The sequence below is a fragment of the Triticum aestivum genome, chromosome 1D, assembly GCF_018294505.1.
Source record: "Triticum aestivum cultivar Chinese Spring chromosome 1D, IWGSC CS RefSeq v2.1, whole genome shotgun sequence".
Classification (NCBI taxonomy): Eukaryota; Viridiplantae; Streptophyta; class Magnoliopsida; order Poales; family Poaceae; genus Triticum; species Triticum aestivum.
In genome coordinates this window covers 470,014,299-470,030,533 of record NC_057796.1, presented here as the reverse complement: position 1 = coordinate 470,030,533, position 16,235 = coordinate 470,014,299, and positions in this window count along the sequence as shown.

Genomic DNA, 16,235 nt, shown 5'->3' with positions numbered 1-16,235 from the left:
TACGTACCCCCAAACCATCAGGAGCACCACGAAAACCTAATTCCACCACCGCAACCTTCTGTACCCGTGCGATCCCATCTTGGGGCCTTTTCCGGCGTCCTGCCGGAGGCGGCATTGATCACGGAGGGCTTCTACATCAACACTATAGCCTCTCCGATGATGTGTGAGTAGTTTACCTCAGACCTTCGGGTCCATAGTTATTAGCTAGATGGCTTCTTCTCTCTCTTTGGATCTCAATACAAAGTTCTCCTCGATTCTCTTGGAGATCTATTTGATGTAACTCTTCTTTTTGCGGTGTGTTTGTCGAGATCCGATGAATTGTGGGTTTATGATCAAGATTATCTATGAACAATATTTGAATCTCCTCTGAATTCCTTTATGTATGATTGGTTATCTTTGCAAGTCTCTTCGAATTATCAGTTTGGTTTGGCCTACTAGATTGATCTTTCTTGCAATGGGAGAAGTGCTTAGCTTTGGGTTCAATCTTGCGGTGTCCTTTACCAGTGACAGCAGGGGCAGCAAGGCACGTATTGTATTGTTGCCATCGAGGATAAAATGATGGGGTTTATATCATATCGCATGAGTTTAGCCCTCTACATCAAGTCATCTTGCTTAAAGCGTTACTCTGTTCTTATGAACTCAATACTCTAGATGCATGCTCGATAGCGGTCGATGTGTGGAGTAATAGTAGTAGATGCAGAATCGTTTCGGTCTACTAGTCACGGACGTGATGCCTATATACATGATCATACCTAGATATTCTCATAACTATGCTCAATTCTATCAATTGCTCGACAGTAATTCGTTTACCCACCGTAATACTTATGCTATCTTGAGAGAAGCCACTAGTGAAACCTATGGTCCCCGGGTCTCTTTTCCATCATATTAATCTCCCAACAACAAGTTATTTCTATCTTCGTTTATTTTGCTTTCTTTACTTTTACTCTTTATTATAAAAATACCAAAAATATTGTCTTGTCATCTCTATCAGATCTCACTCTCGTAAGTGACCGTGAAGGGATTGACAACCCCTTTATCACGTTGGTTGCGAGGTTCTTATTTGTTTGTGTAGGTGTGTGGGACTCGAGGATGGCCTCCTACTGGATTGATACCTTGGTTCTCAAAAACTGAGGAAAATACTTACGCTACTTTACTGCATCACCCTTTTCTCTTCAAGGGAAAACCAACGCAGTGCTCGAGAGGTAGCACAATGCCGAAGACAAATCTGCGCGCCGAACTCCTCGTCATTGAAGCCAAGTTCAGGGGCTACTGAGGGAGTCCTGAATTAAGGGGTCCTCGGGCGTCCGGTCTGTTAGCCATGGGCCAGACTGATGGGCTGTGAAGATGCGAAGACCAAAGACTGCACCCGTGTCCGGATGGGACTCTCCTTGACGTGGAAGGCAAGCTTGGCGACCGAATATGAAGATTCTTTTCTTTGTAACCGACCTTGTGTAACCCTAGATGCTCCCGGTGTCTATATAAACCGAAGGGCTTAGTCCGGAAGAGATAGAGGCTCATTACCATAGTCATACAGGCTAGACTTCTAGGGTTTAGCCATTACGATCTCGTGGTAGATCAACTCTTGTAATACTCATATTCATCAAGATCAATCAAGCAGGAAGTAGGGTATTACCTCCATAGAGAGGGCCCGAACCTGGGTAAACATCGTGTCCCCTGTCTCCTGTTACCATCGACCTTAGACGCACAGTTCGGGACCCCCTACCCGAGATCCACCGGTTTTGACACCGACAACCGCCGCCGGTGAGAGTTGGGAGAGTGGGGAAGAGTGGGGAGAGGGAGCGGTGAGGCTAATAACTGTCGGCGCTTCGGTAAGCAACGCGGCTTCTCGAGCATGGCCGCGCGCGTGCAACCGCCGCCGCCCACGTGCACCGCTCGGGCCTGGCCCTGGAGAAACTGCCGATTCGTGCGTTTCCAGTGAGACAGGCCCAGAGATGCTTTAAGAAGCGTGTGATGTCGGCCCAATAGTGTATGCGGGCTACCAAACAGGCAGATCACTTTCCGGGCGGCCCTGGTCGAGGTCTATGCGGGCAACCAAACACGCCCCTCGTGGTTCAGTTGCCCCCGTGCCATGTGTTGTCGACGTGACGATGCGCCAGCCTGCAACGCCACACCGAGCTGCATGCATGCTTAGGTCGCTAGCTGGCTAGTCGCTCCGGTGGTAGGGAGCAAGATGGGGGCGACACGACCGAGTCGGACGGCGGCGGCTGCACCGGGGGGGCGCACGACACGCGCCTGTCCGATCAAATACTGGAGTCAAACTCGAACGGAGGCCCCAGGCAGCAACGCGTATTAGCTAGCTGCAACCCACGGTCGAATCCATGTATAGGTAGACTCGTGGAGACTAGAAAGGCCACACACGCAGTGGCGGACCCACCACTGGGGCGAGCTGGGGCGGCCGCCCCGGGTCGCCGCCAGCAGAGTATCGAACTCCACCTATGTATCTTTCCCCTGGCAGGCGTCAGAACACAAAAAGGCAGTGGCGGCGGCGGCGCTGTTTCTCTGTTTCTGTGTGACTGCATCGAAGGGTTGAGGGAGAAAGAGATTTGGGCTGATCCGCTGGTGGATTGGGCTATGTTTATTAGTTACTACAGCCCACTGTACAGGCCCAAGTGCCCAATCGATCTGCAATCGAGGGACGACAGAGAAGGAAATTCCCCAAGAACACTCCACTTTCCCAGGTCGCGACAAATGGCTCACATGCAGCGCGCCACTTGTCGCAACCTAAAAGTTTTCCCTTTTTTCGTAGATCCGTTTATTCAAAATGTTTTATCTCCTAAACCGTGCGTCCAAATCTCCAACCATTTTCATCATTGGATTCCTCGCATCGAGATCTTCAAAACTAGATCCCATGTTAGTAGGTTTTAACGAACTTTTTTTCATAAAAAAACCGGACGAAAAAACCGGGCGAAAAAACGCACCGGGAGTATGTTTTTTCCCTTTCCGAAAGAGGCACGCTCGTGCCTCTCGTGAAATCACAACCGTGCCTCTCGTGGAAGCAAAACCATAACTCTCATGGAAGGGAAAAAAAACAGAAAACGCGTTTTTTTCCGTTTCCGAGAGGCACGACCGTGACTCTCGCGAAAGCACAACCATGCCTCTCGCTAAAGAAAAAAAATAAAAAACGCGCATTTTTTTCACTTTCCGAGAGGCACGGCCGTGACTCTCGCGAAAGCACAACCGTGCCTCTCGCGGAAGCAAAACCGTGACTCTCGCGAAAGAAAAAAAATAGAAAACATGTTTTGTTTTTCCCTTTCCGAGAGGCACGGCCGTGACTCTCGTGAAAGCACAACGGTGCCTCTCGCGAAAGAAAAAATAACAAAAAATTTCTGAAAAGCGTGGCCGTGACTCTCGCTAAAGCACAACCGTGCCTCTCGCGGAAGAAAAACCGTGACTTTCACGAAAGAAAAAAAAAAGAAAACGCGTTTTTTTCATGCAAAAAAAATTATCGAAAAGCTAAGGAAGACCGGGGGAAAACCAAAACGTCGAAAAAACCGAAAAAAAGTTTAAAAAGCCGAAAACGCATGCGGAAAAATAAAAAAACAAAATCCGAAGGGAGCGTCCAGAGCGCGACACGTGGCGAATGGCTGAGAGCGCGCCAAGTGGCGCTGATCGTTGCGAGGCTCCCGAAGGAGCGCTCGTTAACTAGTTGCTCTCGAAATTTCCAATCGATAAAGAAATCGCTTCCAGCCGTTCCCCTCGACCTAGCCAGACCCAGTCGTTCCCCGATCAATTTTGCATGTCTCGTTTGGTAATTGAAATGGGATCATATTGTGGCATAAGTGACCATTTCAAGCAACAAGAGTCCATATTAGCAGTTTACTACTACTCCGTCTTATAATGTAAGACATTTTTTGACATTAGTGTACTGTCAAAAAAATCTTACATTATGGAACCGAGGGAGTCGGTTTTTTTTTGGCGGGTGGAGGGAGTAGGTTTTAAGACATTCTTTATTCTTTTGTTTTTTTAACACAGTACAGACGCAAGCGCTCGTATACACGCGCATACACTCACCCCTATCAACGCACACACGCACACCCTATCCCTATGAGCACATTCGAAAGACTAAGCCGACATATCATCTTGAAATTTACGAAGTCACCGTATGCACCTCGTCGTCGACGGGAACGTCTCCTGCCACTGAATGCACATCACCGGAAATTCTGAAATAAATTCAGAAATAAATACGAATTTTTCTCTTTTGTTGTTGAATGCTATGAGTTTTGGTTGAATAGAGTTGCATTTGTACCCAAAAAAAATTAGATGTTAAATGTTCGCCCTAGCTAACTTCAATTCCTAGGTCCGCCACTGCACACATGCATGCGTGCACGCAGATGCAGGAGGCGACGGCCGGCCAGGTCTCCTATTGCCTATTGGTCATGGCTAGCTCCGGCCAGAGGGGCAGTCTTCTTCTTCTTCTTCTTCTTCTTTAAGAAGTCAGGAGGGGCGCGGCTATGCGTGGCTTAATGCGAGACCTAGTGCAGCCTCGCGTCAAGGACGCACTACTGGGCCGGCCTAGTTGCAACTTGGGTTTCTGTTCGTTCGTTCGTTCGTCTCTTTCAATTCTAGTTTTGCTTCTTAGTTCATTTTCTCTCTCTTTTTGTATGATAGAAATTCCCAATCTATTCATCATCTGTAATGGCAATACACAGAATGCTAGACGTAACACAAATTACACCATGTCCGTGGACCATCTAGTAATGACTACAAGCACTAAAGCGAGCTGAAGGTGCGCTGCCATCATCGCCCCTCCACTGCAGAAGCCGGGCAAACGTTGTTGCAGTAGACAGTCCGAAAGTCCACGTGCTAAGGCCCCAAAGTACCAGCACACCAGAGCACCATCCGTCACAAATGTAGAGAAGTTTAGATTAGAAGGATCAAATATGTAGACACACAACCGAAGGCGAACAAAAACTGGATCCAAACAGACCCACCAAAGACCAGCACCGATCCAATCCCGTGATATCCGATGGAAACACACCACCACTCACCCTCTGATGATGCTAGCTAGACACACCATTAGGATAAGGATCAGACGTGGAAGACATTATTCCTACTAGGGGACATCGCCGCTACAACGCATGCAACCCTAATTGAGACGTTGAACAAAACAAGAACGGAGTTGGATCCCTCCCGCCGGGAGGGGCCGGGGTCCTCCACACCTCCAAGGCCCAAAGGCCATGGGAGGCGAGGCGGACCAGCAGTGACGCCGAGGGGAGGAGGAGAAACCTTAGTTGCCTGAGAGTAGTTTCTTGAGGAGGAGGAAAGGAGAGATACAACACGTTGAAGAAGGTTCCTCGTTCGTTCTTTTTTCGCATTTGCATATAATTTTGAAAATAATCTAAATACATATATTTAAAAACAAAAAATTACTAAGTTTTAAAGAAATCATGAATTGGAAAAATGTAAACACAATATAAACAAATTGTTAGCGTAAATTGAAAAAATGTTAATGACAATTTTTAACATATCCTATATACCTAAGAGAGTCACCATCACTAACTTATTTACCTTAACATGTAAGCATGTCACCTCACTGTAAAATTACGAGTAGGATAAGGTCCACGTAAACATGTAATCATGCATGGGAAAAGACCCACCACAAGTTTCAACCATTCATGAAAAATATTTTATTTAATTATTCTACTTATGTTCAATAAATATATTTTTAATTATGCATAATAAAATATAATAAGTCATACGTATTAAAAAGTTTGATTCTCATGTTATCAACTTAAATATTTATCCCTCAAAAAAAACTTAAATATTTATCAACCAATTCCCGCATAAGTGGGAGGGGGTATTCTCTGGTTGGAAATATTTTTAACACATGTAATAAAATGTTCAAAAACATCTATTTGAAAATTTGTCAATCTTGTATTTAAAAATATTAAATATGTGTAAAAAAATGTTCCTGGTCTATGCAGAAATTGTACGACCTGTATGAAAAATATTAAATATCAAAATCATATTTATAAATTATTAACCATGTATTTGAAAAAAAATTACTATGTAAAAATGTTTTAGATGAAGACAAAAAAATTACAATGTGTATGAAAATTAGGCATCAAAAACAAATATTTGAAAAAAAGTTTAGCAGGTATTTAACAAATTTAAACATATGTATAAAATATTTCATATGTACACCAAAAAAAAGTACATGTACAAAAAAAGTAGACATCAAAACATATATTTGACAAAAATGTTAATCATGTATTTGAAAAGTGTTTAACGTTTACAAACAAAGATTCAATGTATAAAAAATGTACAATGTATAAGAAAAAAGTGCGCATCAAAAACAGATTTTTGACAAAAAAAATGTTAATCATGTTTTTAGAAAGTGTTCAACGTATTCCAAAAAAATTACTCTAGATTATGCAAAAAGATACAACTTGTATTGAAAAACTAGACATCGATACCGCTATATAGTGTACCCGTTTAAAATTAGAGCTAGAGCATCAATCCTAACCATTGCTCTTCTAAACCGAACATTTACGAGCAGCAGGATTCGCAATGAATAGTACACTGAATATTTTGAGAAACATAGTAGGAAAAAATCGCGCCTACGCACACCCAAGATCAATATGAAGATGCATAACGGGTTGTGATCATGATCGTTACTGTCCTCGAGTTGCAGCAGAAGAAGAACGTGTCGGTGTAGATCGTACTTGGAGTCCCTCGAACCGTCGATGAATGATCCTGCAAACTACCCACTAACAGTCCCTCGAACCGAAGACCGAAAGCACGACCTCTCTACTTGGTGGCAAGCGTGCAACCTTTGCCGACCAGAGCTAATCATCAGTGAAGAATTAGAGGGAGGATATTAGAACCACACGGGGCTTCTAATTAGGAGGATTAAGATATTGGTCCAGCTCTAATTAGTCAACTAGGACCAACTAGAACTAGAGGAGGCTCCAAAACTTGTGCATTTAAAAGAGCATCAAACCTCAAGTATATATAGGTTGAAGGGAAGAGGGAGGGCTCCTTTTCCGCCCAATTTGGCCTCCTTCCTTAGGGAAGAGGAGCCTCCGCACTTGGACCCTTTGTGGCCCAAGTTGTCTTCCACCTCTTGGCCTTTTAAACCCCGTTGATATTAACTTTAATATAAAATTATTCTAAATTCTTTCAGACCATTATATATATAGTTAACATCCCCGGAAACATTTTTCACCCATATATTATTTACCGGTAATTCCCATTATTACCCGATATGCTCTAAAACCCTTCCGGTGATCCCGAAACGCTTCCGGATTCTCTCGGAACTATTCTGAATATTAATAAAACAATTCCACAAATATATTATCATCAGTCCCTTCCTACTAACATTCAGCAGATCGTGATTTCCTTAAGCTTTTGACCCTATAGGTTTGGTAACTCATAGACATGAACGAAACTTCTTCGCTCAATGACCGACAGCAGGACCGTGGACATCCACATCGATCCCTATGAGCACATGAATGATATTCAAGTGAACCTATGGTTATCGTGTGATATTCCCTTTGTTTCGTGATACTTCAGAAAAACCAGGATGCATCTGTATCCGCCTGAGCCAACACATGCTCACTATACTGAAATCCTCATTATCGGTTTTGTTCTTCTTTCTCGTTAGTATTCCGGCATCCACGTGATGTAGTCACCTGTGTCTGGCCAGACGATGATGGATGTCGTCCCACCGAGAGGTCCTTAAGAATAACTTCCCATCGTCAGAGGAGCAAATCTCATTCTCGAGCTATCTAGCCCCTTGTCAAATTTTCCGATGAACATGTAAGTTGTCGTTATGATCACCGTGTTATAAGTGACGTTTGAGCAACCCCAAAGCCCACCGTATGGTAAGAAGTGACTATGATATTGTCATGGTCTAAGGAGCAAATTCACACAATAACACTCCGTGTTATTACAATTGATTACATGCGATATTAACTCAACTCATAACAGACAAGCTTGAGTCGATTCAATATGATCGTTCTTCCATAGTCATAATTTCAATGTTGTTTTAGGACTATCGTTACACTTTACGATATCCTAAAATCCGAAAAACGTGATCACCAACAACACTTAAGCTAGTCCTAGAGGCAAGACTAGGAACCTTTTATTTAACCATTTATCATTCCACACGTGCATATGAATTTTCCACTGAACCGCATATTCCAAGATCATAGCAGTTATAGCATAGAATATAAACTCTATAACTATGGATATGGAAATATAATAATACAAATATTATTGCCTCCAGGGCATATTTCCAACAGTCTCCCACTTGCACCAGAAGTCAATAATCTAGTTGCATGTTTATTAAACACACATGGCTATTTGGTGTTTCTCATGCTTTGCAAGTGGTAGAGTCTTTTGTCACTGGGTCTGATACTTTTGAAATCCCAATGTTAATTGTGTCGGTAACACCTGGTTTTATTGTGTAATTCTTTTCTTACATTAATGGTATCACTATATCTCCATATAGTCCATTCTATATTTTCTATAAGGCCTGTGACAACGCACAGACATTCAACAAGTAGATTAATACAACTGAATTTGCTTCATACCAGCGGCAACATCCGCATTACAAATACACACCCCTTAACACTGTAGTTATTTAACATCGACATAGAATATAGCTAGCTGATTTTCCAGGAATAAGTAAGTTGCACCAGGATCCACCCCAGCAGGTCGTTGCTCACCTCAGTACCCACGGCCCACATCTGCTCGTCCACCAGCGCTAGGACTAGCGTCGGGGTCAGCATCGGGCCCGCCGCCACCATCATGGCACTCGTCTCAGCAAGCAGCGGCGCACCCTTGACTACCGCTATAGCCAGAGCCGAGGACACCTTGTTCTTGAGGTCCTTGGAGTAGCTGCACCTGCAACTCAGCCTCGTAGCCTTGGCCACTCTCAGGCAGGGTAGCCCTGCATGCAGCGTGTCATTGTTGGTTAATAGTACTCCTTCCATTCACAAATATAACATGTTCTAATTTTTTGTAAATCATATGTATATAGAAATGTTTTAGTGTATTTGTTCATTCATTTCGGCCCATATGTAGTTCATATTAAAATATTGAAAACATCTTTTATTTGTGAATGCCGGGAGTAGAAATTGATTTAACGTGTTGTAGATGATGTTGGAGTTTCCCAGGGAAGGGAAGAAGAAACTCGTAATGAATTTCTAGCGGCACGGGTTACTACCAAGATTCTGCATGCATGCCATGTGTGCAAGTACGTATAATGTAGTATACGAGTACTCTACTGAATTCAACTATTTTCTACTCCCTCCGTTCCTAAATACTTGTCTTTCTAGGCATTTAACAAGTGACTACATACGGAATAAAATGAGTGAATCTACACTCTAAAATATGTCTACATACATCCATATGTGATAGTCATTTGAAATGCCTAGAAAGACAAGTATTTAGGAACGGAGGGAGTACTGTTTTAGTGGGACCACCCACTTTATAGGAGCAGACATTCATTGCACTCAGACTATTTTATTCTTTCATCCCTCGGTCCATCCACCCATACTTTTAGATATTGATTATAAAATTTATAACACTTTTAACTTTTGAACCAATGATCCAATTTAGAATCCTTTTGCAGATTCGTGTCCATGGCATTTAAATCTTTAAAAGAAGATCAAACTTGAACATGTACCAAACAAGTTTAAATTCATATTTGGTACCATAATGAAATTTATACGAAATGTGAGATGATACGACATTGATACCGGAGTGAACAAATAATAAAAACATGCAAAAGATAATGTAATAAACCATAATAAAACTTATATAAAATCCGAGATGAAACATGGATGAATTGTGGAATGAAACAATAACGGGAAACATGCAAAAGGGAATGTATGAATAAATACTGAAAAAATGTAAAATTGCGATGACATGGAAATAATATCATATAAAAAAAATATGTGAAGAGAACACTTGTACCGAGCCCAACCATGAAAGATAATTTAACAAAATGAAACTTATTTGAAAGGTTCAATAATAGAAATGAAAGCTGAATGAAAATAGTATTGAAATCCGGAATGAAAAAGTAGTGAAACAATGTAATGGAAAAAATAATGAAACATGTAAAAACACGATGAAACACATATGTAATAGTTTCATATAATTTCAATATGGTTTCATAATTGGAATTAGATTTTTTTTCTAAAGTATTCAAAACTCATCTTCTTTTTGAAGATTTAAATTGTGAATACTAATATTCAAATGGTTTGTCAATCGGATATTTGGTTCAAGAGATATAATTGCTACAAACTACATAATCAATCTTAAAAGTGTGGGTGGATGGGTGAGATGTAACTCTCCTTCGGGTTGGTTGAAAAAAGTCCATTTTACTACCCTGAAAAAAGTTGGTGGTTCACATAACCCCCTGATTTTTATTTCTGTTCCCTTCACCCCCTAAACAATCCTATACCGGGCAAAATCAATCCCTGGATGGTTTTGACTCATCTTGGCGCTGACGTGGCAACAGTCAAATGGTGGTTTTGACCTGTGGGTGGGCCTCCATCAGGTGGACCGCGTTTTGTCGTCGCCTACCTCCCCGAGCATCGCCCCCTCGCACTCGAACCCTGCCCTGCCTCCGACCGACGCCGGTGACTGCCGGAGTTCCAAGGCCCCGAGCGCCCCGCTTCTCCTTCCTCCCTTCTCTTTCCTCTCCCTCAGTCCCTCTCTCTTCCCTCGTATCTCTCTCTCCGGTACAGGTCACTCCGCCGCCACAAGCTCGCCGCCGTACCATCTTCACACCGCCGCCGGAGTCCGGATCCGGCCGGAACCAGATCAGATGGGGGCGCCACCCTCAGATCTGGTCGTCCCTCGCCTCCCCGCTCCGCCTGCATCGCTGTAGCGCCGCCACCTCCACGTCCATGGCCAGCCCATGCTACCGCATCCACACCCCTGGCCGGCCGCCTCTGGTCAACGGGAGGCCACGACCTCTGCAGCCGCCTTGACCGTCGCCCCAGCCTCCTCTGCGCATGGTTGCGCCTGAGCACGACCGCGCTGATGCGCCACCGCTGAAGCCCTCCACGCCGGCGACCTCGGAGCAGGACCGCGCTGATGTGGCATCATTAGTTTAGGTCCCCTTCTGTTAATCTGAGACATTGACATGTGGGTCCCCTTCATCACTAGGGTTAGTCTGAGACATTGACATGTGGGTCCCCTTCTGTTAATGATGCAATTAGGGCTAAATTAGTCCCTTGTTAACCTCCGTGCAACCGAGATGTGGGCCCCATGTGTCATATTTGACCGGGCCCAACAGTCAATGAGAGTGTCTAGCTGAGAGGGACCCACCCGCAGGCCAAATACCGCCTTTGACTGTGTCCACGTCAGCATCCGGTATGGGCAAAACCAGCCAGGGACGGTTTTTGCCCGGTTTGGGATTGTTTAGGGGGGTAAGGGAACTAAAAAAAAGATCAGGGGATTATGTGAACCACCAACTTTTTTCAGGGTAGTAAAATGGAATTTTTTTGGGTTGGTTCAAAACATGCCATACTACCTTCTGGCTATAAAACATACCCACTAGTCATTTTGATGTGGGGCTAGCTGTCCCACACGTCACAGAGAGAAGATAATATGATGTACATGAGTCACACAACGCATAGTATAGCAATTGATAATACGTATCACATATGTGTACGTGCACACATGGCGTGCATGCAGGATCTCGGTAGAAACTGGTTCCGTTAGAAAATCCCCTCCCAAGAAGACACACACTAGTACACACAGGATACAATGGACATACCTTTTTGGTGTCACGCACACACTTGCCTTTTTCTTTTCTTCTACTTAGCTTACACAACTGATTACAAGTCATTTAATAGAGAGACACACGTACGTCTATTTGCTCTCTACTGGCCGATAGCAAGGCCACGAGCAACAGCCTTTGACACGGCTACACGATTAAGCCGGCGCCACCCTTCTCCCGTTCCCCGCTGATAAATGATGCCCCCCTGGCAGCTCTGCACGATACGCACACACTGCCGCATCCTCAAGTTTCATCACAACTCCAAACCAACTAAGCATACCAAATAAATACGATGAACACCTTGACCACATGGTGACTCTAACACAGGACATGAGACGCGACTAACATTTTCTACGGATGATGAGCTTGCTGAATTACCTAGAGCCTGCGACGGTCCGGCGGCGGCGACGAAGACGGTGGTGGCCCTGATCGTTGCCATTGCTGATAGATGCAGTGGTCTCTCCACGCAGATGGAGGCACTCCAGTCCAGTATATATATTGTATGTATGCATGCATGGGTCCAAATGTCCCATGGGGGTGGTGCTAGTTGTTGCCACCTAGCTAGCTTTGACATCACAGATTCCTGTTGGAAAATTCGCCGGAGTTTGCGGGCACGCACGGTTAAACGAGTCCATGCCAAACACTCTCAATCAGAAGCTCACAACCGACTTTCTTCCTGGAGGAAGCAACTGTTCATCCAACGTGTGTTTCTCAAAGGAAAGCCAACAGACATGAATGCAAGAGGGTTGCACTGTGCACAACAGGGGCTGCAGATTTGGCACGACAGGGACCAATCGATGCAGCAAAATACAGTACATAGATCAACGAAATAGGCATCCATTTTCTGACCAATCGGTGAAACGAAATAGATATGTTCCACTAGACATCTCTAACCGCTACAAGTTGCACCTGTGACGCGGGATACCGGCCTTCCGTGCTCGATGGAAAACCGGGACAGGTTTGTTCCGCAACTCCGCCGGCGAGTCCGGTCCGAGGTTGCGGAGCGAGAGCGAGCGTCGTAGACGAAATAGTCGAAGTAGTCGAAGTATGCGAAAGTAAAATGACACAGAGAGATGGAGGAGACCAGCTTTATTAATCAATGATCAGAGATTACAATGATGGCTCCTCGTTGCTTTATATAGGGGGTAGGGGTCAAGGGATAAGTACCCACTTAACGTAAAGTGGGGGAAACGGGAGGGGCTAGCCCGTGCGATACGCACGAGGCTGCCGCCACCCTCGGTGGCCCCGGTTTCCCAACACTCCCCCTTGGGTAATTATCCGTATATCCATGCCTCAAAACTCCGAAAAACCCAGTGGGAAAAAAATGTGGAGAAAGAGCACACAGTATACGTTGTTGTATTGCACGAATTGCCTCGTCAAAAACCTCGTGTGAGAAACATTAGGAAAACTCACTTAAGGGAAAAAGAGTACAATCCACTCAACCATCAAGTTGAGTACTCGATCATCAGGATTGAGATTTTAGCCACGAGTTTGTGAAGTTTCTCCCCCTGAACCTTGCATCTCTCTAAATCTCATCATACCGATTCCACGCACACACCTCTCTAAGGTTGATGGCGGTAATGGTTTAGTGAACATATCAGCAAGATTGTCACAGGACTTAGTATGCAAAACTCTCACCTCGTTCAACTGTTGCAGCTCATGTGCATAGAAGAACTTGGGACTAATATGCTTTGTGAGGTTACTCTTCACATAACCCATCTGGACTTGTGCAACACAAGCAGCATTATCTTCATAGATAATGGTAGGGGTTTGTACGGTGTTCAGCCCACATGTCTGCTGAATGTGGCCGATCATCCGCCGAAGCGATACACACTCTTTTGACGCTTCGAATAGTGCCATGATTTCCGAGTGGTTCGTGGAAGTCGACACAAGTGTTTGCTTGGACGATTTCCAGGAAAACGCAGTTCCACCACAAAGGAAAACATATCCAGTCTGCGATTTGCAATCATGCGGGTCCGACAGGTACCCAGCATCGGCATAGCCTATAATAGATAGGTCTTGATTCCTCTTATAAAATAGACCAAGATCTTTGGTCCCTTGCAGGTAACGGAAGACGTCCTTGACACCTTTCCAATGTCTTTTGGTAGGTTCATAACTGTACCGAGCAAGCAAACTGACGGCGAAAGCAATGTCTGGCCGTGTACAATTTGCGAGGTACATGAGTGCTCCAACTGCACTCGGGTAAGGAACCTCTGGTCCCAGAGTTTCCTCCCCCTCTTCCTTTGGCCTGAACGGGTCCTTGTCTGGCTGTAAAGATCTTCCGACCATCGGGGTCTTAGAAGGATATGCCTTATCAAATCCAAATCTTTCCAACACCTTCTGGGTGTAGGCCGACTGGTGCACTAGAATCCCATCAGGGGAATGTTCAAGTTGCAGACCTAGACAGAACTTGGTTTTACCCAAATCCTTCATCTCGAATTCCGACATCAGGTAGGAACTCGCTTCCTCAATATCCTCAGGTGTACCGATTATGTTTAAATCGTCCACGTACACCGAGATTATACAGAATCCATCTTGGGATCGCCGTATAAAAACACATGGGCAATCTTTATTGCTCGTGTAGCCCTTCTCATGAAGGAAATCACTTAAGCGATTGTACCACATTCTACCGGACTGTCTGAGTCCGTACAGTGCCTTTTGAAGTTGAACACTGTATAGACCCCTATTTGCTCTATCATGGTTCGGAACAGGGATACCTTCTGGAACCTTCATGTATATGTTCGAATCCAAGTTACCATATAGGTAAGCAGTGACAACATCCATTAGTTTCATTTTCAAGCCCATGTTTACTGCCATCGAGATCAAGTATCTAAAGGTAACTCCATCCATGACTGGGGAATAAGTTGTTGGGAATCGTAGCATAATTTAAAATTTTCCTACGCTCACCAAGATGCATCTATGGAGTCTACTAGCAACGAGGGGAAAGGAGTGCATCTACATACCCTTGTAGATCGCGAGCGGAAGCGTTCCAATGAACGTGGATGACGGAGTCGTACTCGCCGTGATCCAAATCACCGATGACCGAGTGCCGAACGGACGGCACCTCCGCGTTCAACACACGTACGGTGCAGCGACGTCTCCTCCTTGTTGATCCAGCAAGGGGGAAGGAGAGGTTGATGGAGATCAAACAGCACGACGGCGTGGTGGTGGATGTAGCGGGTCTCCGGCAGGGCTTCGCCAAGCTTCTGCGAGAGAGAGAGAGGTGTTGCAGGGGGAGAGGGAGGCGCCCAAGGCCGTCGGTTGCTGCCCTCCCTCCCCCCCACTATTTATAGGACCCCTGGGGGGCGCCAGCCCTTGGGAGATCAGATCTCCAAGGGGGGCGGCGGCCAAGTGGGGGGGAAGGGGTGCCTTGCCCCCCAAGGCAAGGGGGAAGCTCCCCCCCCCCCCCCCGAGGGTTCCCAACCCTAGGCGCATGGGGGGAGGCCCAAGGGGGGCGCCCCAGCCCACTAAGGGCTGGTTCCCTTCCACTTTCAGCCCACGGGGCCCTCCGGGATAGGTGGCCCCACCCGGTGGACCCCCGGGACCCTTCCGGTGGTCCCGGTACAATACCGGTAACCCCCGAAACTTTCCCGATGGCCGAAACTGGACTTCCTATATATAATTCTTCACCTCCGGACCATTCCGGAACCTCTCGTGACGTCCGGGATCTCATCCGGGACTCCGAACAACTTTCGGGTTTCCGCATACATATATCTCTACAACCCTAGCGTCACCGGACCTTAAGTGTGTAGACCCTACGGGTTCGGGAGACATGCAGACATGACCGAGACGCCTCTCCGGTCAATAACCAACAGCGGGATCTGGATACCCATGTTGGCTCCCACATGTTCCACGATGATCTCATCGGATGAACCACGGTGTCGAGGATTCAATCAATCCGTATGCAATTCCCTTTGTCAAACGGTATGTTACTTGCCTGAGATTCGATCGTCGGTATCCCAATACCTTGTTCAATCTCGTTACCGGCAAGTCTCTTTACTCGTTCCGCAATGCATGATCCCGTGACTAACGCCTTAGTCACATTGAGCTCATTATGATGATGCATTACCGAGTGGGCCCAGAGATACCTCTCCGTCACACGGAGTGACAAATCCCAGTCTCGATCCGTGCCAACCCAACAGACACTTTCGGAGATACCCGTAGTGCACCTTTATAGTCACCCAGTTACGTTGTGACGTTTGGCACACCCAAAGCACTCCTACGGTATCCGGGAGTTGCACGATCTCATGGTCTAAGGAAAAGATACTTGACATTGGAAAAGCTCTAGCAAACGAAACTACACGATCTTTTATGCTATGCTTAGGATTGGGTCTTGTCCATCACATCATTCTCCTAATGATGTGATCCCGTTATCAATGACATCCAATGTCCATAGTCAGGAAACCATGACTATCTGTTGATCAACGAGCTAGTCAACTAGAGGCTTACTAGGGACAGGTTGTGGTCTATGTAT